This window comes from Trachypithecus francoisi, unplaced genomic scaffold (genome assembly GCF_009764315.1).
Source record: "Trachypithecus francoisi isolate TF-2019V2 unplaced genomic scaffold, Tfra_2.0 Contig01461, whole genome shotgun sequence".
Lineage (NCBI taxonomy): Eukaryota > Metazoa > Chordata > Mammalia > Primates > Cercopithecidae > Trachypithecus > Trachypithecus francoisi.
The window spans coordinates 1-26415 of NW_022681433.1; the positions used below are offsets into that span (position 1 = coordinate 1).

Genomic DNA, 26415 nt, shown 5'->3' on the forward strand with positions numbered 1-26415 from the left:
TCCCAAACTTGTAAATATAATTAACTAAACAATAAGCCCCATGAGGATCATTTTTTCTTGTTGTTGTTTTTGGGTGTTTTTTATTTTTTGTTTTTTTGAGACGGAGTCTCGCTCTGTCGCCCAGGCTGTAGTGCAGTGGTGCGATCTCGGCTCACTGCAAGCTCCGCCTCCTGGGTTCAAGAGATTCTCCTGCCTCAGCCTCCTGAGTAGCTGGAACCACAGGCGTGCACCACCACGCCCAGCTAATTTTTTTGTAGTCTTAGTGGAGATGGGGTTTCACCGTGTTGGTCAGGCTGGCCTCAGACTCCTGACTTCGTGATCCGCCCATCTCGGCCTCTCAAAGTGCTGGGATTATAGGTGGGCGCCACCGCACCCAGCTGAGGATAGTTATTTTTACAAAGAGAAACCGAAGCGTTATTGACAGCTACATGGAAAATTACTGACAGAACTAACCTATGGCTCCAAGATCATTTTCTGGTAGGATCTTTGGCCCTTTTCCTACTACACGTCCTTTTAGTCCCAGTGACATTTAGCATAGTACCCTCCTTTCAGATAAAAATAAGTGTTAGATTGATAGAAAAATGAAAGTGTTTTGCTAACAAAAATACTTTTAGCAGTTTGTTATATAACTATAGCATTAGAATTTTTTTCATCATGAATGTCAATTTGAGTTTTATGCTGATATCATGGTAGAGTCCTGCAACCTAAGGATTAACTTATCTCAGTTATTTTCTGTTTTGATTGATCACTGGGTAGCCAGTCTGACCACTACATAGTTGATTCATGTTACTTATTGATTGCCAAAATTGCCAGAGGTACCCCGGTCATTTAACTGTCTTTATAATCAAATCAAATCCACTATGCAGCAATTCAGTCAATGGTTTGGTGTTCATCTGTCTAAAATGTTGATGGTACCACATAGGGACAAGATATTAAGCTATACTTAAAAACTAGCTCATTTCATTGAATCATAATAGATTTTTCTCCCATTCTAAAATTTGTATGCTGCTATAGGAGAAAGCATCAATCAATAAAAATTATAACATATTCTGTTTTCCTTTTCTTCCTTAAAACATTTAGCTGAAGTTGTAGAAACTCAGAGAAACATATGTTAGAGTGGGAAGTTGCAGATCAATTCATCCAGTCTTTTCCAAAGTATGTCAATAAATATTACCTGAAACAAAAGAAAAAAGGGGGAGAGTCTGTAGTCAAGTAAGTTTGTATAATGGAAGGTAAAACAAAATGGGACTGATGCCTTGAATATGCTCATATGTGTTTCAGAGCTTCAAGAATGGGGAGGGGGAGGCATGAGATGATCGAGGTATGTTTCAAAATCATCTAACCACAGAACTCTTTGTCATGAACACTTGGAGGGACTTCATCTAGTCTCCTAATTTTGTAGTTAAACAAATAGAATTCCAAAGGGGTCAAGAAACTGATTCTGGGCCAAATACTTTCCTTTATTGTTTTTGTCCAGTCCTCCCTTTCCCCTACTTATATAAAAGTAGATATCAATATATTGATTTTCTTAATATAATCAATATAATGATTTTCTTAATTCTCTATAAGAGCTCTGCACACCCCTTTTCAGTGGCTAATTGATGCGTTGCTTCCAGGTGACCAGCTTACCAGTGATGTGATGCCTAAAAATGGAAATGAAAAACTAGTCACTTGGAAAAGATGTACTTTTAAACAGCTTAAGGTTTCAATATCATCTCATATTCTGATTTGAATAGCTTTTTTAAAATTGAGTAGCTACAATATGCCAGGTTCTTTATATGCATTGTATGATTTAATTCTCATAAAATCCTGCAAAATAGAGAATATGTCAATTTTCCTATTGGGGAGTTTATTGAGTAAATGGAAGGCGGGGGATTTAAAATAAGGTCAGTCTGACTGTAAAGTTGAGCATCTTGTTAAGCTCAAAGATATGATGATGGCTACATTGGAAGTGATGTTGTTGACAACATAGTTAACTTTTTAAAAAAAGTTATTGGTCCATAATTGAGTATGACAGAGGATAGAGGACTACATAATTTGAGGTAGACAAATTTATAAGAAATATAATCAGGAAAATAAACATACATTCAAGTAAAAGGATTACCTACAAGCAGACATAAATTGCTTTGGGAGATGAGGGGAGGAATACACACATATATACCTTGGTACATACATATATGCATATATTCTTGAGCCAAAAAGTAGATATATTCAGAGCGATAAGGGTCAGTATATAGTTAAAAGTTGATCTGGACATGTAATTGTGAGAATTTATTATATGATAGGTTTTGATGCAGGCTGTACTGCTTCTCATATGCATTTTGTGTACATTTTGTTGAATGATAAAATGTAGTTTGACCATTAACATTCAATGACGTAAATTCCTTAACTGCCTTCCAAGTCAGTGATCATTGTTTGGAATTATCTTAAAGCCAGATGATTTTCTGAAATTTCTCCTCTTACTTAGTGAATGTACATAGCTTTTCTTAGTATAGGTATTTAGTTGGGCCAGTCTTCCTGCTGTTCTATTTTAAAATGTTTTATGTCTGTTTCCTTTTTCTCCTTCCCTGCTCCCTCCCTTTCTCCTTTCTTCCCTCCTCCTTATATTCTTCCTTCCTTCTTTTGATAAATTGATGTGCGTCTACCTCAAATTGATTATTTGTCCAAACTTCTGCAGCCAAGATAACAAAATGTTGTTATCTGGATAAAGATAAAATTTATGGAAAGTCAACTTGACTTTGCCTGATAATCCCTAAAAAATAACAAAGAAGTAAAATGATTTTGTCAATACCCTCCTTAAAAGTAGTTGTGAGGTTGTTAGTAGTTGATTTCTGGTAACTCATAAAGTTCTCTGGACGAACAAACTAGACCAAAACAAGATACGTAAGTACATATAACTACAAAATAAAATGTATAATACTAGAAACTTCTGGTTTTATTAGATTGAACACATGCTTTCATATATTCCTGTTCCAGAAATCTCACTAAAATTACTCGCACTAAAATTAATAAACAATAAAAAATAAATCTCACTAAAATTAGTAAATAAAAAATAAATCTCATTGAAATTAGTAAGGAATTTTAAAAAAGGGGAAGGGGGAGGGATAGCATTAGGAGATATACCTAATGTAAATGACGAGTTAATGGGTGCAGCACACCAACATGGCACATGTATACATGTGTAACAAACCTGCATGTTGTGTACATGTACCCTAGAACTTAAAGTATAATAAAAAATAAATAAATAAATAAAACGGCCGGGCACAGTGACTCACGCCTGTAATCCCAGCACTTTGGGAGGCCGAGGCGGGTGGATCACAAGTTCAGAAGATCAAGACCAGCCTGGCTAACACGGTGAAACCCCGTCTCTACTAAAAATACAAAAAACTTAGCCGGCCGTGGTGGCGGGCACCTGTAGTCCCAGCTACTCCGGAGGCAGGAGAATGGCTGGAAGCTGGGAGGCGGAGCTTGCAGTGAGCCGAGATCGCACCACTGCACTCCAGCCTGGGTGACAGAGGGAGACTCTGTCTCCAAAAAAAAAAAAAAAAAAAAAAAAAACCATAAAGCAGGGACACAAAGCAAATGAGAGAGAACAAACAGAGGAGAGGCTACTGAACGTGAAATGTCAGGCAATTTGTGGAAGACGGCAGTGATGGAGGAGGAATAGCTGAGGTGCATTGAGCGAAGTCTTCACATTCATGCACGGGTCGCTGCGGAGGCTTTGGAGTATTGAGACTGGAAAAAGGAGAATCAATTGCCAGGAGCTTCAGAGCATCATAGCATATGGAGTAGTTAGGCCCTGCCCTCCCTAGCTCACATTGCCACTACCAATTCCCCATCCCTGTGTGAAGCATCAGGGATAGTCTTAGGCTACATTGAATCAGAGATACTCTGGACTCAGGGATTAGGCCCAGGAGAGAGGATGAAACTCCACAGAGAGAACAGGTGAAAACCTCCCAGCTATTCCCTGACATAGCTCCCAGGGAACCTACAGCGAGGGACTGGCTCCTTAGGCAAGGGTTTGGAGTTTCTTATCTGCAGAAATTCAGTCCAAAAAATGACTGATGGCAGAGTCCCTGTTGAAATGGTAAGATTCCCCACTCTGTTACCTCAGAGGGATGCCAGTCAAGGAAAAAGCACATGCTGTCTACATTCAGGGTTTCCCTTGGAAACTGGACCCACCGTTTTTAAATATAAATGAATTATTTGTTTCATATATAATATATATATGAAATAAATATATATATTTCTTAAATATAAATGAGTAATGAAGGGCCACCCAATATTTGAGGATATCCACTGACATAAAATATAGAGATCAAAACAGAGAAAGGGGCTAAAGGGGCTCAGAGAAGATACAAATATTTCAGGAAGCAAATGAAAAGCTTTTAAAAACCTATAGTAACTTCAGAAAGATGAGAGACACTGTTGTATATATAAAATAAAAAGTATTCTGTAGAACAGGAACAATTAGAAAATAAGAAGGAGGTATTGGAAATTAAACGTATAGAAGAATATGAAATGATTCAGAGGTATAGAAGTGAAACTTTCTAGAAAGTAGATCGTCCAAACGTTTTCACGCTGCTGATAAAGACACACCCAGACTAATAATTTTTTAAAAGGGTTTAATGGACTCACAGTTTCACAGGCTGGGGAGGCCTCATAATCATGGCAGAAAGCAAGGAAAGAACAAAGTCACATCTTACATGGTGGCAGGCAAAGAGAGAATGAGAGCAAGCAAAGGGGTTTCCCTTATAAAACTGTCAGATCTCATGAGACTTATTCACTCCCATGAGAACAGTATGGGGAAACCACCCCCATGATTCAATATCTCCCACTGGGTCCCTCCCACAACACATGGAAATTATGGAGCTACAATTTAAGATGAGATTTGGATGGGAACACAGCCAAACCATATTAGATGGAGATGGGGTGAGGTGAGAAATGTAGTGGATTAATCCATGAGGTTCCACATTTTACCATAGGCATGCCAGAAGAAGAAAACAAGAAAAAAATGGTTCAGAGACAAGTACTAAAGAATAATAGAAGAAGAATTGTCAAAATGGAACAATGCTGTTTTCCAGATTTTAAGACACTATAAAGTGCCCAAAATGATGGGTAAGAAAAGATTCTCATTAGCTCATTAGGCTTCTTTACTCTGAGACTTCAGAATACCAGGATTATAGAGAAGATTCCAAAACCTTCCAGAGGAGTAACACAGGTCACATGTAAAAGATCATACCTGGTAAAAAGAACAGTAGTGGCCTGAGACTGCAAGGCTGGAAGCTAGAAGACAATGAAATACAGCCTAAAACTTTGAGGGAAAATTACATTTTACTTAAAATTCAGTTACAAGTTTAACTCACAAACAAGTATGAGAGTAGCATTAAGACATTTTCAGACACACAAGGTCTCAACAAATTCACCTCCCATGTACCTTTTCTCAGGAAGCTACTAGAGAATGTGCTCTACAAAAATGAGGATGTAAACCAACAAAGAGGAAACCATGGGATCCAGGAAACGGGGGCTCCAACACAGGAGAGAGGCACAGGGATTTCGCAAGATGGTGTTAAAAGAAGCCCCAGGACAACAGGTGGGCAGCTGGCCTGGAAAACCCCTAGACCAGAGGGGCTGGACGGGAGGCTCCTCCAGGGAAAAAGAGATCCAGTAGACTAACCAGTGGGCTAATTGTGTAAAAAAAAAATGGTTTCAATATAAGTTCTGTAGTTATTTTGGATAGTTCATGAACGGTTAATTATAGATACACAAAAGAGGTAAGCAAAATAAAAGACAACACCAGGAAAAATAAGATGTTGAACAACATCGAACGCATTCTCTTTTACTACTTGTCTTGGTAGTAAACAATATTACATGGTCGTAGTAAGGTAAACTAGAATATCAGTTTAACCCCAAGTTGCTATTGGGAGCATGTGATAGTATCAGAGTGCTAAATTTTCCTTATTCTGCATAGCAGTAAGGCAGATAATCTCTAAAAATGATAACTTAATAAATATTAGTATACACACAGTACTTAAGTATAGGGATAGCGTAGTTAAAAGTGGTTTCCTCTCCCATGGTGAAATTCAACCTCCCTAGTTACAGATGCTGGACAGTGCTAGTTTTCCTGTGCTGGACAAGACTGTAGATTAACCAAACCAAGAACAATTGGTTGCAGCGAACGTCTTACCTATATAATCTGGAAAATAAACATCTTTCATAATAAAAGCAAAAAAAACAAACAAAAAAAAGTTTCCCTTGAGAAGCAGGAAGGGGGAGTGGTAGGCAAAGTGGGGGAAGGGAGTATTCTTTTTTGATTATAGGCCTTATATTACTATTCACCTTTTTAAACTATGGGCATATATTACTTTAATAAACGCTAAGCTGATTTTTGAAAATTACTGGAATAAGAAGTGGAAATTATAAAGCCAACATGCACAATGCTTCCCCCCACCACCAAATAAAGCAAAAACAAAAGAGGAAGAAGCTGATGGTAATTTTTTAATCTTTTAAAACTTGTTTATCTATCTCGTATCTAATAGCAAAGTAGGACTCAGGACCCTCTGCCAGTCTTACTCCAACTAACATTTCCTGTCATCTACACCTACTCCCCACGTTCTTTAAGCTAAACAGGGCTACTTCATGTTTCCTGTACAACACCTATATTTTCCTTTATCTGGGCCTTTGCTTGTAGTGCAATTATTGTTCACTTTCCATTCACACATATTCCTAACACACACACACACTCACATACACTTATCCCTTACCAAGGTCCCCTTGTAGCACCTCCATCCCTTGCACACTTCCCTACCTGTTTACATGTTGGCTCTAAAAGCTCTCTGAGGGATCTTTGAGGGACCCCGGATAATAGTGTTCTCCCCTTTCTTTTCATTCCCGCTGTATTGCCTGTAACACCAGAGGACAAGAACCATATTGCACTGGTATTTGTTCCTCCTATAGTGCCAGGCAGAGTGCTGGCATATTCCAGGGATCGCCTCAGATATTAATCAATTGGATAAATTAATCTTCCATTAAAGGTGAAGTCCACTCTGTCATATGGCCCAGTGCTACACATCTCTATCTGCAAAAGTAAACATCACTGGAATGTATGGCTTTTTGTTTTTGTTTTAAGGAAGCTCATGTGCTTTCCTCCTAAGCACGGAGAGCATGCACAGAGCCCAGAGGGTAAACTGCGCCCTAAAAGTTTGCTTATACTTCCTTCGTGGGGAATGTGGAAAGGTTGCAAGTTTTTATTGGACTCTGCAAGGTTACAGGTAGCTTGATGTCACTTAGGTCTCCAACTGAAGAATCACCTACGTATGACCCTGGGCCTGGTGGACAACAGCACAGCCTACGATATGGCAGGAAAATGGAAACCCTGTCATGAAGCCAGAACAGGAAAATTAAAAAGGAAGTCCACAAATACTCAATGATAATAGCAAGCGTAGCACAGCCAGGACTTTCATTCATAGCTTCCCATGCTTAGTTTAGGTTTCCTTCTATTTAATCGGGCTTTATACCACAAGCCCCAAGTCTCTTTTATAACCATTCAAATGATCATCTAACAGACTGTAACAGGATTAATCTAAAACACCCGCCTATGGAAATAACAAAGCCCAGCAATGTTATGACACATGCAAACAATAGAGTGCAATGGAGATTTTAAAAAGAATAAGGTAGGCTGGGGTGGTGGTTCATGCCTGTAATCCCAGCGCTTTGGGAGGATGAGGTGGGTGGATCACTTGAGGTCAGGAGTTTGAGACCAACCTGGTCAACACAGGGAAACCCAATCTCTACTGAAAATACAAAAATTAGCCAGTCGTGGTGGTGGGCACCTGTAATCCCAGCTACCCAGGAGGCTGAGGCAGGAAAAGGGCTTGAACCCAGGAGACAGAGGTTGCAGTGAGCCGAGATCATGCCACTGCACTCCATCCTGGGTGACAGAGACTCCATCTCAAAATAAATAGATAGATACAATGATAGACTGGATAGAGAAAATGTAGCATATATGCACCATGGAATACTATGCAGCCATAAAAAAGGATGAGTTCATGTTCTTTGCAGGGACATGGATGAAGCCGGAAACTATCATCCTCAGTGAACTAACACAAGAACAGAAAACCAAACACTGCACGTTCTCACTCATAAGTGGGAGCTCAACAATTAGAACACATGGACACAGGGAGGGGAACATCACACACCGGGGCCTGTTGGGGGGTAGAGGGCAAGGAGAGCATTAGGAGAAATACCTAATGTAGATGATAGGTTGATGGGTGCAGCTAAACCACCATGGCACGTGTATACCTATGTAACAAACCTGCACGTTCTGCACGTGTATTCCAGAACTTAAAGGATAATTTAAAAGAGAGAGAGAGAGAAAGAAAAAGAAAAGAAAGAAGGAGAGAGAGAGAGAGAAAGGAAGAGAAAGAGAGAAGGGAGGAAGGAAGGAAGGGAAAGGGAAGAAAAAGAAGGAAGAGAAAGAAGGAAGGAAGGGAAGGAAAGAAAGGAAGGGAGGGAGGGAGGAAGAAAGAAAAGAAAAAAAGAAGAGGAAGAAGGAAAGAAAGAGAAGAAAGAAGAAAGGAAGGAAGGAAAGAAAGAAAAGAAAAGAAAAGAAAAGAAAGAAAAGAAGAAAAAAAAGAAAGAAAGATCTGTAAGCCCTGCTGTGGTGAAGCATTTAATACCTACTGTTAAAGGAAAAAGTAAGTGTGGAATAGGATTACTTCCTTCAGGTCTGTACTCAACTGTCACCTTTCCAATGAGGCCTTCCTTAACTACTGAATTCGTACATGAAAACATTTTGTCCCCTCTCCCCTTTTTCTCCATTAGCATTGATCCCCATCTGACATAATCGATCACTTATTTGTTTATTTGTGATGCTATCTTCACACTGGAATATAATGTACACAAGGGATTTTGTCTGTTTTATTTACTGCTTTTCCCCAAGTGCCTAGAATAACCAAATGAATGAATTTATATGAGAAACCCTTATGATTTGCATAGAAACAGTTCTGGAAGACTATACAAACTTCACAGTAGTTGTCTGTGAGCAGTAGAAGTAGGAGACTAGGAGCAAGACTCACTTTTTATTGTATATATCTTACCATGTACATGTATGTATCTTTTTTAAATAAAAACACTGGTTTTATAAGGAATCCCATTTAAAGTGTTTTGTGAAGGCTATGATAAAATAATAACTTATTAATAAACACCATTTACTTCTAATTGTGAGATAATCAATACCATTCTGAATTTCTCTTCTTTCCAGAAGTCAAGTTGTAAATGGGCCACTATTCAAGTTCATGGGCTTTATATTTTATGAAGCCTTTACCAACAGACTTTTTATTTGCCATCAGAGCAGTGCCATGTGTACTTACATTGTGGTGGGGGAAATTGGATTTTTAGGCCAGATACATTTATGTCTTCTACCTTTTAACTAAATGACCTAGAGCAGGTTACTTAACCAGCCTGCATTCCCTTACCTATAAAATTGGGATAATTTTCCCACTAGCAAAGGCTGCCCTTAAAGCAAAACAAGACCAAATATATATATTCAATGCCTTGCAGCGTCTGGTTCAAGGTAGGACTCAGTATGTAAGGTCCTTCCCCTTTCCTGACAGAAGATGAGCCAGAGAGAAGACCTTTAGTGATATTTTCCCTTCTAACTACTCAAAATGTGGTCCCAACATCACCAAGAAGTTTATGAGAAATGCAAAGTCTCAACCTTTACCTAATTTAATGAGTCAGAATCTGCAGTTTAACAAAATACCCGGGTGATCCCTGTGGACAGTGAAGTTTGAAAAGCTCTGTTTTCATGTTTCTTATAGCAGTGTTTCAGACAGGCTTCTATTAATCATGTTGTTGCTGTTTAAAAAATTTCTGTATTTTACAATGCTTTGACATCTTGGGGCCTTGTGGACTTGGGATGCTCAACCTTCCAGGGTCAGTTGATTCCTAGAGACAGTAAACATCTTGACTGTGAGCTCGCCTTTGATATTCAAGCCAACCAATCCTGAGTCCATGCCACTACCTGCTTCCTTTTATCAGGCTCCTGCAATCCAGAACACTATTTACCTGCCCTGAATCACTCCAGGGCCAGGTACTGCATGACTAGGAACCACCCCTATACCACAGAGCCTGCTGAAACCACTCAAATTAGCTGTCCTAAGCTGCTTACTCTGTCTTGCCCATTCTTTCCATGGAAACTATAATAAAGGCCCTTGCCCACATTTTCCCCTTATTTCCTCTGCCTCCTACTGACCCTGGTGGCCCAGTATGGTCTGACATGCCTGCTTTTCTTGGGAACTGTGACAAACTGTCCTCTCAATAGCAGTCACCTCCTGATCTGTTGGCCTGGTCGTACCTGAATAAAACCAAAACCCCAGGTACATTTTCTGAAAAGACTGCCCTTGTAAGCTTCTTAGTTGAACTCTTCCTGCCATCTGCCACCCCCTACTTCACCTTGCAAATTTAAGGTTTATTTGGAGAGGTGTGAGGGTGTCCAGCAGAGCCCGATTTTCTGGCTGGGGATGGCCAACAAGCCAAAATCCATGAGGATACTAAGCTACCTCACCAGCTGGAACTTACTTTTAAATAAAGATGATCAGGGATAACCACACAGAAGATTGTAAATCTGCTTAATATCGTATGACTATGTTGAATGCCAATAATACTCCTTAAGCACAAGCTTTGAACACTTCCAAAATTGCTATTATAAATGATCAATTTTTGCTCATTTGCTATTACAAATGATTCCATTGCTATTACAATGATTCCATTACCTCCGAGGTAATGGAACCATTTGAATTGAAACAAACGTATTTACAGTATTCTAAAATGTCAAAAACAAGTGAAAACCTGCCATTCTATCCTCTCATCTTTCACTGTGGCCTCTTAATATGGCATATATGCTTTAGATAGAAATAGCTCCTGCCAGGGAGCAGCTATTATGTTACCAAGCAGCTTCCCTTCCCACATTTGCGTTTACCTGTTGTCTCTTCGGTTGTAGAAAGAATCTTGATATATGGAAGTGAGCTGACTGAAGCTGAGGTTAATAAAAGCAAGTACTAAAAGAACGTAAAAGGGACTTTTCTCTCTGTGACTCAAAAAAAAATACAGTTTTAAGAAGTATCGGCCGGGCGCGGTGGCTCAAGCCTGTAATCCCAGCACTTTGGGAGGCCGAGATCGGCGGATCACGAGGTCAGGAGATGGAGACCATCCTGGCTAACACGGTGAAACCCCGTCTCTACTAAAAAATACAAAAAACTAGCCGGGCGAGGTGGCGGGCGCCTGTAGTCCCAGCTACTCGGGAGGCTGAGGCAGGAGAATGGCGTAAACCCGGGAGGCGGAGCTTGCAGTGAGCTGAGATCTGGCCACTGCACTCCAGCCCAGGCGACAGAGCGAGACTCCATCTCATCCATCTCAAAAAATAAAAATAAAAATAAGTATCTATTTTAGAAGTATTTCATGTTTGTTAGGTAAGACTGTGAGAATAGAAGATATGAACTTTTGCCTTATGAAAGTTATTTTACTACAGTTTTATTAAGAAATTAAAATGTGTTTAACACCTTTTAATTCAAAATATTAGAAAAGGAAACTTTCCACTGATTGTTTTATGATCATCAGTTTTGTTTCCATAAGAAATATACCCATTTATTATTACCTTAAAAAGAAACTGCAGGTAGCAGGATTTTGCTCCCCATAACTGGCCCTGTCAGATTGAACATTACTGCCGAAGCAGTGGATAAAATGTGACTTGTAGCCTGCATGAATCACAGTGTCCCCTGAAACCGCTTGTTTCTAGGAGGGATTTTGTTTGATCGCTCCTTGACCCTTTTCCAAGAAACCTAATTTGCCCAAGGGAGTCTCACACTGGAAAACAGTGTTTGCGTCTGCTTAGGGAAATGTGCCTGAAATAATGACTTATTTAGAACTGAGAACAGAATGGAATGGAACGGATTGATAAGCCAGTTTGAGCAGGCAGAGAGTGACTTGGGCCTCTAAACTCATAAAAGGAGCTCAGCAGCAAAGCACTTTGCCTACCCTGTATCTGGCAAGGCCCATCTTCATTCAACAAACATTGTCTCTGTGAACTCTGTGCAGAATTCTTACTCTTATAAATGCCTAAGGCATGCCATTTCATTTAAGTTTCACTGACACTTCTAAGATGGTGCGGATTTCTCGATTCAGCCCTGCAGACCCCAGTGTAGAAATTGCTCTCCAAGGTATGTTACCCGTTTTAAACTCAGTCGCGTCCGTTTAGATGGCTGCAGAATGCTTGTGTGGTGATGCCGCTCGGAGTTAAAGTACTTGCTTGGCTGCCAGGAGAGTTGGCGAGTGTGCTGGTGCATGGATTACCCAAAGAGGGGCTTGACTCAGCTTCTTTCTCACTTACTGGACTGAAAATGAACCAGCAGTCAAAGTAGGGAGGTGACATCTCATCTAGAGGAATGAAGAATGAGTGAGGTAAAAAAGGGGAAAAAGAAGGAGGAAAGAACTTTACCACTGGATTGCTCTTTGTGCTGCTGCATTTCCTGTTTCTTTTGCTTTTTCTTTTTTCTCTTCACTTTTCTGCCAATAAAATGTAGTCGATTTGTCTTACCACTATAGCCTCAAGGCTAGTAACTCTTTGAAATGGCAAAGGTGCAAACAAAAATGCTCTTAAATTTTAAAAACCTGGAGCTAAGTTGATCTTCGTCTTAATCTTTGTTTGCCGTTTGAAGTTTTTTAAAAAATTAAACCATTGACGATATTTAAATTGGCAAGGCTAAGCTTAAACAAAGTCCTATTTAGGTACAGTGGTAATGAGAGTTTACCTTTTTATTTTTAATTTAAATCTGTCTTTGCACAATTAGCAAATTATTAAAAGACCTCTCCTGCAAAGTCTGCAAGCAATTGCCTGTTCCAACTAATAAGAGAACATGTTTTACAAGGTTCATGTTGATTAATTGACAAATGCTGATAAAAATCAAAGCAGTGGGAAAATGCAGTGCACCAGCTGCAGCATAAATTACTTCTGTCCAATAATGTTTCCAGTGGCTATACATTTATGGTTTACCTTTCAATAAATATTACTGTCTTAATTGAAACATCCATTGTGGAAATTTATCTCTGAAGATGATTGTCAGGAGCCACAGCTAGGACTAAACTTTTCTATATCTGTGTATGCTTTTCTGCTCAATTAAAGACATTGATTGCTGTGAACATTTTAAAGATGAATGCTTTATATTTTGTATGAAAGGAACACAAACACATTTTAATATACTTGGAAAATCATACACTCTTGATTGACCTCAGTGTTCTCTACATTTCTGATAGCTTCAACAAAATACAAAATATATTCGAAACCACTAGCCTTACACCACCATCAGCTGTTATGGCAGCTATGAAGGTCTCCATTAGAAGGGCTATAGCTGGCTGTTTTATGCTTGTGTATGTTTCCAGCATTGGAGATGCTTGGCCAGACCCAGATTTCTCCTTTTGCATATGAATGAGTAAAAAAGATGTCAAAAAGATCTCCTGCATCCTGGATGAAACCCAAAGGTCCAGAGAATTCCAGTAGAGGGGCAATGTAAGTCAGGGCACAGACTATCTTGCAGGGTTCCTACCCCTCTCCTGTTGTGGTCCATGTCCATCTGATAGACTCCCATGCTATAGTGCCTTAAGAACACCTTGGCATGTAAATTTAGGGGCCCAACCAAACTGATCCTTTAGTGTAGACATCCTAAGATACCCTGCTCATCCACACTCCACAAAGTGACATTGACATGCTTTTCTCAGCAGAGTCATTTCAGTTCAACAAATATTTATCAAACCTACTATATATGTCAGGCACTGTACTGGGCCCTTGGTATATACACATGAATCAGACAGTTTATCCAGAAGAAGCTTACAATAGGCAATCATGTCTCTGAACATTTGCAATAGGTTATTTAAAAGACATCTTTCTATAATTTGCCAATTTTTTGAGCTTCTGTTGTGTACTAGGCATTGCTCTAGGTGTTCAAGAAATATTCTGGATGTTTTCTTTCTTTGGTATTAATCAGAGGCCACTGTTCTCATGGCCCTCTAAGGCAAATGTCATTTGCCAGTGTTCTGTCTGAGCTACCCCACTTGCTGATTGCCAGTTCATATTGTACTCAAGATTATCGCAGCTGCCAGACCTGGATTGAGATTAGGGTTTGACTAGTAGGACAGGACTGACTGGAGACTATCATTCTAAACTTTAGTCAAGAGTACTGTGCTCCCAGGATGGGCATGAAGACTGTGAAATAGGAATATGGGATTGTTGGATGAGGGAGTTAGGGGCAATTTGAGGCATGTGAGAACCAAGCTGATTGGGGGATATGGATCACAGTAGAGATAGATTAAACTGGCAAGCCATGGCTGAAGGTTGGCAGAAGTTAGATGGGGCTTATAAACAGGAGAATTCCAAGTATTTGACTAGAAGGTAAGCCCAGAAGGCAGAATAGCCATGGAGGGCATAAAGAGGCAGCCAGTTAGGAGAGATCAACGGAGGTTACAAGCGGGTGAGTTAAAGCCGTAGGCCCAGTAGGCATTTAAGCATTCTAGGAGATAAGGAGCCACTGGGATGTACTCAACCATCAAGAAACTCAGGTTTAGAAGAAAAAAAAAAACGGAAATCCTTGCCACTGAAAATTCTGGTAATCTAGGCCACAAAGCTCTGAGCAAGTGACAGTGTGATGGAGAATTTGAGTCCAGGCTCATTTTGTTCTCTCAGCCCAGACATCATTAAGACAGTGTCTGGCATGCTGTAGTCATTCCACAAAATTTCACTGACCTGGGTTCCGAAAAGGAGGTAGATTCCAAAATGAGGCCATTTTTATTGCAGTAGACAAATTAAATTGTCTTGGCACTTAATGAAAAAAAAAGGCACAGGACAAACACACAAGAAGGAAGATGATCATTTGTTTCAAAGATGCCTGCATTGTCTCAGTATTTACATTTGTTTACTCCCTTGGTTTCCTTTCTTGTTGGATGGAATTTAGGAAGGGGGGGACAGACTACTGTGGAACCTGGAAAGTTCTAAGAGTGTGTGGTTAGCTATTACCCAGATTGGAGATGTTTTCCTCATGGGAGCTTTCAGAAAGAAAGCAATGAAAAGGGAAGGCTGAAGTGATTAAACCCTGCTGAACTCCCAGGTTTATGTCTGTGATGATTTCAGTGAGGAGCCAGAGCTTAGCTGAATTGCTTGCGTCACACCCAGAATCTCTTCTTATCTCCCATCAGGAAGGGGCTGCCTGATGACCTCCATCCCCAGGAGGCTCTTTGGCTTTTGGTGATAGCTGCCAGTAAAAATAATAGGAAAGATTGTTGCACGGACCCTGGGTAACGGTCCTATTGTGCTGGTGTTGTACATCACACATAAAAGTTGTAAAACACAGTCTTTTTAAAAAATGCCCTCTTTTATAAAGTTGAGTCATTGAGATCCAACAAAAACCACCTGGGCAGCATCCATACCCTTCAATAGCCATTCAGAGCCCCCAAGCCAGGAAAGACCTGAGCGCCATTCCTCATTCTGCAGTCCTGGACCATGTTCCCTGTTTTAACACTAGATGGGACATTGTTGTTATTACAGTGGCTATTTTTAAAAAAGGAAATGTGTAAGACCCAGAAAGAAGAAAACATTTCTCTAGAACATAATATTGTTCTATAGAATCAGAGAGCACTGGAGCAGAAAACAGCCAGGAAAAGAGTACAGTTCTTGCTTCTCATTCTTACTTGAGAAAGCTGTGACCAGCCCAAGTTCACATAGCAGGTCAGTGGCAGACCCAGAACTGGAAGCCAGAACCCACGTCACCTTAGCCTAGGGCAGCCCCTGCCCCCTGCCTCATGGCCACATGCCCAGGGAAGAGGTGTGGGTGGCACATGGATCCAACAACCGTCTTCTTTTATACGGAGAATAATAAAAGAGTGAAATCTCCAAGGCTTGTCCTCCTGAATACATCCCTCCTACAACTTGGCTCTGTATGTAGATGACTCAAAGAAAGGTGAACAATGAACACAATTCAGTTTTTGTACGTCTCTTACACACATTTTTTAAATGCCAGTATGAATGATTAACTTGATTTTTAAAATGTGAATAAATGAAATATGTTTCTAGCTAACTTAAGAATTTGAAATTTTGGTTTAGTTAGGCACTGTGAAACAGGTCACAGTCTGTCTTCTTGGTCTTCCCAGCCATTTACTGGTCATCTTCACTTGAGCCATTGTCACCCCTGGCCTTTTCCTAGAACCCAGCTGAAGACAAGGGAAGTCCCAGAACTTTTTTCTCTCTCCAGGTCCACCCAGGGGACCTTGCTTTTCCACCCTTCCTTTGCCCTCTGGGAAAGAAGTAGAATATGAAGGCTGCAGCTCAGCCCTCACCTCCACTCACACCAGTGTGATTAAATTATTGAGAGAAAATGATCCGCTCTCCTTGCTCTCCTTGCTTCTGACTAACAGGTCCCAGCTCAGAGCAAAATCTGCAGCCCCTGTGATTGATAGGCCTGGCAGACTATGTTTTAGCAGACTCTTTCTTAAGAAGGTTAAGGCCTGTGTTTTCAGCAGACTGAAAAGGGGTGCTATTGCAGTCCGCTTAAAACACTTTTGCTTTTTCTCAGTTCACTGGTAGCCCTCCCCCCTCACAGGCCTACAGTGCCAATTCTAATCTTTAGTTCAGTTACTGCAGCATTCTCACTTTCTCCATATCTACCAAAGTACTTCACATCCCCTTCTTACTACCTGTGCTTCCCAACAGCTAGGGTCCTTGGGAGAAGAGCAGGTTGTCATAAAGAAACAATCTACATGGTAATTTTTGTTTCATGTTAGACATTGCACATTTAAACCTTTTTGAAGTAAAACGCTTTTAAAAGTCCATTCTGAAAAGCTTGGCATGTGTGGATAATTGTTTTTTCCTTCACTTGGAATGCCTCTCCTCTGCCTGGTCTCATCCTGTTCATCCTTTGCAACCAGCTCAAATGTCACCTCCTCGGGTGAGCTTCCACTCTCCCTACGCGCAGGTTGCCTTCCGGGATCCTCACTCTTTACTCCGTGCTGCCAGAGCCTCTTATTCCTACCACCAGAATATACCAGTTATCTCAAGTACATTACAACCAGTTCTATACGTGTCTGTCCAGCCAGCACAGTTGTGGACTCCTTAACAAGAGGGACAGTGGATGGTGCCTGATTCATCTCGCATCATGCAGGTGGAGTATAGTAGATGATGTGCATCAGGACTTCTATGCATATTTATGAATTAAGTCAAATTATGTCAGTGCCAGCTCTTTTAATATAAAGATTCTGAGCTTTTGGAAGGTGGATCAAGTAAAAGAGTAATTTAAAAGTCATAGTCTTCTGAAATTTCCTGAAGTTAGTTCCTGAAGATTTAAAAATTTTTATATTCTTATTTTTAATGTGAACTTGTTATATAAAGTTAGCCATATATTACTACGTATATGGGAACACTGGTCATTTATTTGCTCCCCACATCTGAATTGGACAGAATTTTTGGTCACAGATTCTCTTTGCTGTATACGAAAGATTTATACTGGAAACGTGTGTAAATCTAATGTCTGTAAATAAAAGTGTGTGTGAAAATGCACTAAGGGAGCTGTTTATAGAAAACATTTTTCCAAGTGAATAATATTTATATAAAAGGATAATTTCTGAACTTATCAGAGAATGTGCCTTTTATAGAGTAGTATTTTTCCCAGAATGATAAAGGAACTTCTATATTCCAGTCAAAATTCTCCTGGCATTAGTTTTGTTTTTCCATAGTATATTTAAAACACAGGACTTAAGAAGATTTTTAATTTATACAACACATATTCTAAAGTTGGTAACTCCTCTTACTGTCATAAAATTGGTATGTATTATGTATTATTTCTCATCCCATTAACAAAAAATTACTTGCGTGGGCATTTAATGATTTTAACACAAATATTATTTGAAGGAATCAGTATATTATACACTTGATTGGCAAGAAGCACTGAGGGCTGATGTGAACGCTGACGCAGAGCCGGGGTATGGAAAAGGACCTAGGCATAAATCTCAGTGAAACACTTATTGTTCAAAGAACCAAAAATGTTATGCTTGGAACTGAAGTTTTTATATGAGTTTTATTTAAATGTTTCCATTTTCATTTTTTCCAGATTGGCCAAATTCAGAGCAAGGCATGGGGTAGGGTAGTGTGCGTTTGGGGATATTGTCATTGGTGAATGACTGTCAGTGTCTCTGTGCATTCAGAATGCAGGGTCACTGCTGCCTCTTGCCCTATCTCCCAGTGGTGGGCACAGCAGAGGTCTTTTAATAATGCATTCACTAAGTTGAAAAATAATATTCTTGGCTCTGGAACTACGTATTTAACACATTCTCAGGCTATGCCATATGGAAAGCCTAGTGCTTTTGGACTGAGGTTCTGCTGTGCAGAAATAAAACACTTGAGTGTTGACCTTTTTCAGTAAATACTAAAATGTTGAGTACCTTTAAAATTCAAATGCAGGTTTTAAAATGTTTCTCATTTTCATGGGCAGCTGAGACCAGCCTGCACTAATACCCAGCTAATCTGGGGGCTGTGAAGAGCTGGGGAATCAGTCCGACTCGGCTCCTCTGTGCTTGTTTTAGCTCCATGTACAGAGGCTCTGGGGCCCTGGTCTGTTCAATTCTCCCTACATGTAGGCGTTTTAATTTCCCAGGAGATCTGTCTCGTGTCTGGGCATTTGTGTGGTGAGCATCAAATTTGGACCCACATATATGCCTCACCCAATTTTAATTAAGTAGTAAAACTGATCTTTATTTATTAGAATTTATTTTCAAAACCCCCCAACAACCCTCCTTCTATTGTACCTTTAAACATTTCTCTTTGGCTTAAAAAAAAAAAAAAAAAAGTGTCTTTTCTTCCTCCTAAAAAAAATATCTAAGGAGAAAACCTCCACTTCATTGTGGGATCTTGTCCAACTTTTATTACTGGTTCTTGGGATCACAACATGCAGAGCGGGAGTAGCTGGCTAGAGATTGCATTTACCCAAAGATGATGATTACCAGCAGACCTGCAGTGCTGCCTTGGGGCAGGTAGGTTCTAGGGCAGGACCTCCAGGTGGGAGAGCTGTATCTGACCTATTCCACTGAATTAAAAATTAAAATCTGTTTAGAAGCAGGCTGGTCATTCTAGCCTAGAGCATCTAGTAGTAGTCCTAGGTTAATGAATGTGTTTTAGAATCATGTTTCCTTTCTCTTTGTTTCAAATGGCCCCTCTCCCTTTGTTTTACTCTTCCTGTCTTTTTTTCTGTCTGAACGATGGAAGTAACCATGATAATTCCAACAATTCGAGCTGAGATACTGATTTATAAAAACATACAGCCCTTGTAAGAAATGACAAGATGTGTATTTAGCTTAGTATAATGTAATATATAATGTAATTTCAATCAGTTAACTGGAGTTATTAGTTAATATGGAATTTTTTTTTCTTATAAGTCTTGGGGAAATTGCAGCTAATTTGGAAACAACTTTGCATCATAACACTTAGTTAATACCCTGGATGCAACATGGAATCATTCCAATTTTTAAGCCTATATTTATACATCCAATAGTATGTAATGACTACTGATCTTACATTAGAAAGATCAGAAATCATAGGACAGATCTTCAGTCTTTTTTTGTCTTTCATGACTGTGACATTTTTGAAGCATACTGGTTATCTTATAGAATATCCTTGATTTGGGTTTGTCGGATGTTCTCTCATGACTAAATTGAGGTTATAAAATTGTGGCAAGAATGCCACAGAGGTGGTATAACCTTCTCAAGTGTATTAAGCATATCATGTCAATGTGTCTTGTTACTGCCTGTTTGATAACATCAATTGAAACAATGTTTTCTCCAGTTAGCCAAATTATATCATTAATCAAAACATAGTATTCTTGTATCATTCTTATGATTGAGGTTCATATTTAGTATTTTAAAAAATACACTTTTATAAATATGTATAAATTTTCCTGGATAAAATGATACTTCAGTGATTTGTATTATAATGAAGACTTTTCACAGCATTCTAGTTTTCGGCATTCATCTAAGGTTGCTCTTATTTTTAGTTTTCCGATTGGTAAAGTACAGTTTTTACGGAAACTACCTGACGTGATACATGAGAAAGTGATAGCAGATAGTAGTTGCTTGGCAAATTTTAGGTAAAGTAGAATTCTGATTTTGATAATTTTTGTGTTAAAAAAATCACATTCAATCTCAGGGCAGTAAAATATCTAAAAAAAAAGTCATGAGTTATCTACATATTGTAGTAAGCACTATCAGCAAATGTTTAACACTTCAATAATCACAATTAATACAGAGATTTTTAACATTTCTGGCTCTTCAAGTTAGCCACTTGTTTCTTCTTTAATTGCCCTGCTAAAAGACACTTTAAGTTTATCAGTAGTTCATCTTTTCATTCATTTAGTAATTTTTTATCTAACTGTTAGAATTGATCATTAGATATAAATGACAGGAAAGCTCTAGATTTATCAGACTTCAAGGTTCAGGCTTCTGAGATCTATTAATAGATAAGGAACAGGAACGAGGTTTCACTTCTATTTCTCAGGCTAAACCTCTGTGCCTAATTCACCCTTTTTAGACATTTATTCCCTATTTTTAATTTTATGTGCTGATGTAAGGGGCTGTCTCGCATAACATCAAAGTTCTGGGAGTCAGAGTGTTTCCTCAAGGTAAAAAAAAAAATCTAAACATGTTTTGCCTATAGTATGCTTTTGATTATTTCTGAAACCATTTTCTGAATCTATAATATACTCATGGACATACCTATAGGCATATTGAAAATAATGCATTGTGGCTTAAAATGTTTCACCAGAAAAATCTGGCTCGTTGCTCATTTATTGACTGAACATGTGTGTTTTGCTCAGTGCTTATATATACGATAGTGAACAAAAGAAACAGAATGCCTGCTTTTATGGAACGCCAGTCTAGTAGGAGCAATAGACATTGAGAAACAAGTGAATGAAAAATATGTAAAAGCACACAAAAAATGTTAAAGAACGAGTTGCTCTAAGAAAGGATGTTCATCAATAATGTAAAAAATGTAAGAAAAGATTGAATTTCAAGTGAGTCCAGTGATCTCTCAGCCAGTGTTCTGTCTGCAGGTTGAAGCCAGGAACACTGTAACATCACATTTGTGAACCCTTAAGATTAGAAAATAGGAAGGCCAGGGATGATGGCTCACGCCTGTAGTCCCAGCACTTTGGGAGGCCAAGGTGGGCAGATCACAAGGTCAGGAGTTTGAGACCAGCCTGACCAACATGGTGAAACCCCATCTCTACTAAAAATACAAAAATTAGCCAGGCATGGTGGCTAAGGTGAGAGAATCACTTGAACCTGGGAGGCAGAGGTTGCATTGAGCCGAGATCTCACCATTGCACTCCAGCCTGGGTGACAGAGCGAGACTCCATCTCAAAAAAAAAAAAGTGATAAAAAAACACCAAAAAATTAGCCAGGTGTGACCTGTGGGTGCCTGTAATCCCAGCTACTCGGGAGGCTGAGGCAGGAGAATTTCTTGAACCCGGGAGGCGGGTGGAGGAGGTTGCAGTGAGCCGAGATTGCACCACTGCACTCCAGCTTGGGCAATAAGAGACAAACTCCATCTCAAAAAGAAAAAAGATTAAAAGACAGGAAAGTTCATTTTGTAAATTTCTCACGCAGTGCTACACTGTTGAGCATAGAAAGTCAACCAGCTGCTTCTTCAAAAATTTCAAGAAGCATTCTCCTTCCCTTCTTCCTTTTAACTAATTACTCAAAGAGCTATGGATTGACTGTATACTACAGTGGCTGTCAAATTTGGATGCATATCAGAATCTCCTTTGGAGCTGTTTTTAAAAATGCCTGCACCTCACATCAGACATCAAAATCTCCTGGGGTGAAGACCAGGCATATGCATTTGGAAAAGCCTCCTCGGGCAATTTGATTCATTGCAATGCCCATCAGAGGTTGAGAGCCACTGTGTGCCAGGCACACAGCATAGCTTTGTGGCTACTGAGAGATGCAAATAGCCATCCACGGGACAGATACATTTTTGTATGGTTTGTAAGTTTAATATTGAAGCATTTGATTGCTCTATGGAAAACTTACATTTTCCTCCTGAACTAAACTAATCCTTTAAGTGTTCTTGTGCCATGGAAATCCCTATTTTTATCCAACAATTCCTTTCAGGTGGAAACCTGGGATTCGTTTTTGAATGTTACCTTCTTGGGCCCTCTCACATGTCACTCACTCCCTCTCACTTCCACATTCCAATTGCTCACCAAATGCTGCCTCTTCTGTCTCCAGAAGTACCTCTCAAATCTGTTCCCTTTCTTCATCTCCACTGCCACTGCCACTGCCTCGTCTTGCCTGGTCTCCCATAATTACCTCCGAATAGGTTTACCCTCGTCGGGCTTGTCTTCCTGTAGAGCTTACTCTGTACTTCTCTAAGAATTATTGCTCTAAATTACAAATTTGACCCCGTCACTCCCCATTTAAAATATTCCATTTGGTCCCCATTGCCTGTGGGAGTTAAACTCCTTAGCATCCTGCCTACATTTTTAGCATCATTCTCCACTTTTTCACCATGTTCCCTTTAAACTACAGCCAAACAAAAGCACTCATTTTCTGTAGCATGCCACATACTTTTCACACAGAAGTATTTTTGATCATAGTGTTGTCAATGCCTGAAACACATTTTAAGGTGTTTTATTATCCCTCCTCACCAATTTTTTCCTCTATTTAACCTTGGAGAAAATCTAAAATCACCTTCAAAGTTAATTGTTTTTTCTTCCGTGCTATTCCTATGAACCTGTGTTTTAATGCATTTACCCATGTATCTGTATACCTGCTTTATACTGACCTATTTATCCAGGCCTCCCTTCTTTGGAGTGAGTTTCTTGTTCACCTAGAATTTAAAATGGTGCTGCACACAGTGGAAGTTACTAAGTATTCACTGAATGAATGGGAATGAAATTGGTCTGCCATAAACCCTACCCATTGGCACTAAGTCCATGCTTTGGCGAATTGCTTGACTAATCTAGTTCACCTTCTGTATCTGCTTTACTTCTAATATGTGAAGATCAGTCTTATCCTGTATCTTTGGCCCCAGGTCACAAACCTAGTAAGTTGTCATTCTAAACCTGGCACCAACTCTTTGGAATTCTGGCAGTCATTGTGGGCCATTTCCATAGTGGCACTAAGTTCTCAAGGTCAAATGATTGAATCCCAATAAAGTTGCCACAAGCTCAGATTTTCAAGAAAGGAAAGTAGAAGCATTTAACCTAGTGTCATATTATATTGGTTCCAGGATTGGGTCTTACTGGCTTGTTCTGTGAATGTCTGATGCTAACTCTGGGTTGGTGAGTAAATCCCCCCATCACCACCTCAGCCTGAAATTCCATGTGTATTTTGTTTATTCTACCCTTCCCAATGTGTGGATTGTTTTGCTTGCGGGGGAGGACTCACAGAATGGGAGTTGAACAGTTCTGTCATCTTTGCTGTTTATTGTAATGGCCTTCCCCAAAAGTGTTGCTATTTTTCCTTGTTCTTCCTCTGAAGATATTTTAAATATGTTCTATAAACATCCCGTTGGTATGTTTTTCAAAATGTTCATTCCTAGTCCTGTATTTAGGCGTCTTCAGCATTCTTCTAGGAATTATTCCCACACACTGGTGTTTGTCTTTACTCTTGTGTCCTTGGTACCATTTATTACTTGTCATTTTAGAATCAGAATTCATCAGAGAAGTCATTTTGTAAGCCATAGTGATTTCTATAGTGGCACCTCCTTTTCTTTCACTAGGATTATGACTAATTATAGAATCAAAATTTTATTTTTCTAAATCTCTCTTACACTTATTAGCCCTGTTACCTGTGTGTTTATATCATACTCATATTTTCTCTGAACCTTAAAAAAATGTTTTCTGTAAGTCAGTGATGTGGATCTGATTAGAATTAATGTTCTCTATCCTCACTATTATGAACTCCAAGCTGCATAGTAACTTTCTTCCAAAAGTCCTGTCATCTTCATATTGTTATTGACTTTTTTTGCAGCTGGTCAATAGCAAGGCTGGTATATAGCTCTTCTCTGCCATGAAAGGTTGTAAACAGACTCCTGCCATTCCTATCCTGGTTTAATTAAAGCATTGTAAATCTGCTCTCCATGACTTTACTTAAAGCTCTCTTAAAATAGATAATATTTTATGTATTGTTTTTGGTCTCTTGGTTAATGAATTCTGAGATTACTTTTTATGTTGTAAAAAAATGTGCTTTATTTTCTTTCTACTGAAATGATCTATTTTATGCTTTCTTTGAGCAGTAAAACCTAGTTTTAGTATTTCATGAGTTGGTGAGTAAATGTATGTTTATATTGTCAAGACTTTCCTAATCTTTTCAGTCTTTTATAAAGAAGCTCACTTTAGTTTTCTAGTTGATAAACCAGCATCTTTATGTAGGAAAACATTGTACTTTGGAAGCATGAATTTAAATCCCTTGACATTTTTCTCAAAGCAACTTTTTAGAGAATAAAACTCCCATTGTCATTATATACATACGGAGACCAATATAATCTGAATAACTTGACTTAAATGTAAAACAGTAAAGAGGCAGCTATGTCCTTTCAGCAGCCTCCAACGCTCCCAATTTCACACATTTGAGTTTACCATTTCCTGCCTGAGCTGCCTGCACACTTTCCCTCTCTCTTCCCACATAGGTTTTTTTTTTTTTTAATCTTTTGAGACTCAGCCCATATTATTCTCTGTTCATGGTGCTTTCCTGATACCCCAGATGAAAATAACACTTTCTTCTGCCTCAACCACACACTTCTACAATAAATGTTTTTCTTTAATATTATTTGTTTCAACATCTAGTTATTGACCTCTAAGGTATTATGGAGACAATTTTTTTTATGAATGGAAATAAAGCCTGATTAGCAGGCAGAAGTTTATTTCTGAACCATTGTATTTAAAAAAGCATAAGTGACAAAAGCTTTCAAAATACCAACAGCATGTAAGTATTTTGTGTTTTTAAAATCGAAATGAAGTATGTAGGTTGTGTGAGTACCGTGGTTTATTTTTTGAAACATATGAATCATAATTATCCCTATCCATTTCAAAAGACCCAGGCACCATTGTGTAAAGGACAGTATTAAACAGAATCTGAAGCTTGGTGCAGTGGTCAGTACCTGGGCAGAGAGGACAGGTGCCAATAGGATATCCTAGTACGTACCAGCTTCTCATGGCCTCCGCTTTCTCAGCTCTTGGCATTGTCAGTTGGAATGGAGAAGTGGAGGATATAATGTACAATCACACTGCTGAATAGAATGAGTCCAGATGGTCAACCATGTTCTGGCCAACAGACCATACTACCCGTTAATGCTTCCCAGTGGTGAGGTGAGCTCCCAGCATGGAGTGCTCCATAGGAGTCCTGTGTTTTCAGTTGCTCCAGGTTGTAGGTTTCGTGGCTGGAATGGCATACTTCGTTGCATGGCCCATCAGTTTCCAGTTTTAGAATGACCATAAGGAAAACAAATGGCGTTTCCTGGTAAGATCTCATCATCAGTGACCAGACAAATCCCTATGACAAGTCCATCTTCTGCGTGCAGGGTATTATGCTAAGAGGTTTGTAATCTCACCTTGCCTCTTGTATACAAATATCTGGGAAATTAATGGAAGAGAAAACACAAATACATAGATATACAAAAACACACACATACAATAATAAGACGTTAAAAAGACACATGGAACAGTGTTTGTCAAAATACATTTGTTCAGTGGTTCGATGGTGGATACAAGCTTAATAATTTTTGCTGTATCTGTACCATCAAAACATTTATTTATTCATTTTTATGCAGTTCAGTAAAGTACTCATTTTAACCTCATCCTAAACAATGATGTCTGGTTTTCTTTTAATATTTTTTTCCCTGACGCATATTAGGTTGAACTATATGAAACTGCCAATATTTGACCATTTTTTAAATCCACAGAACATCGATTTCACATGACTCAAAGCAAATATAGCTATTAAAATTAAAATAATGGTGTTGGTTCCCACATTAAATCCTCTGACATACCACCCTTGGGGAACTCTGGAGTTCAGAGGAGCAAGTGGTTGTAGAGAATTGATCTTACACGGTATCTTGGAGGAGGTGGGCCTTTATGTGAGCCTAAAAAGAGAGAAGCATAGAGAAGAGAAGGAACAGCCACACCCACAGTGGAGCAGCTGTGAGCACTGGCGTGTAGGAGGCAGCGTGCAACACCAGGCAGAAAGGAAGGCCGTAGGACTAGAGGGAGAGCGACTAGATCCTTTGATGTCTCAACCCTTGCTTTTATTTGAAAATCATGTTTTCAAAAAAAGTATATGAGCACAGTTTTAAGGCCTCTCTCAAATCTCCTAAAAATTATTCTC

General features: G+C 39.2%; 1 protein-coding gene and 1 long non-coding RNA gene across 3 annotated transcripts in view; one reads left to right on the forward strand and one right to left on the reverse strand.

Moving 5' to 3' along the window:
• Nucleotides 1-600: 600 nt before the first annotated feature.
• Nucleotides 601-12248, reverse strand: LOC117096616. Its single transcript, XR_004442563.1, has 4 exons — nucleotides 12152-12248; nucleotides 5243-5286; nucleotides 1630-1643; nucleotides 601-1174 (listed from the first exon to the last, which is right to left on the reverse strand). It is a non-coding gene; the product is annotated as an uncharacterized LOC117096616 (long non-coding RNA).
• ENOX1 (ecto-NOX disulfide-thiol exchanger 1) overlaps nucleotides 5447-26415 on the forward strand; it is a 257797-nt gene continuing 236828 nt past the window's right edge. Inside the window, exon 1 of one of the 2 annotated variants that reach the window (XM_033234035.1) lies at nucleotides 5447-5593. The gene's annotated coding sequence lies outside the window, so the exon portion shown is untranslated. The remainder of the gene's footprint in view (nucleotides 5594-26415) is intronic. The other variant, XM_033234031.1, reaches the window with a different exon arrangement.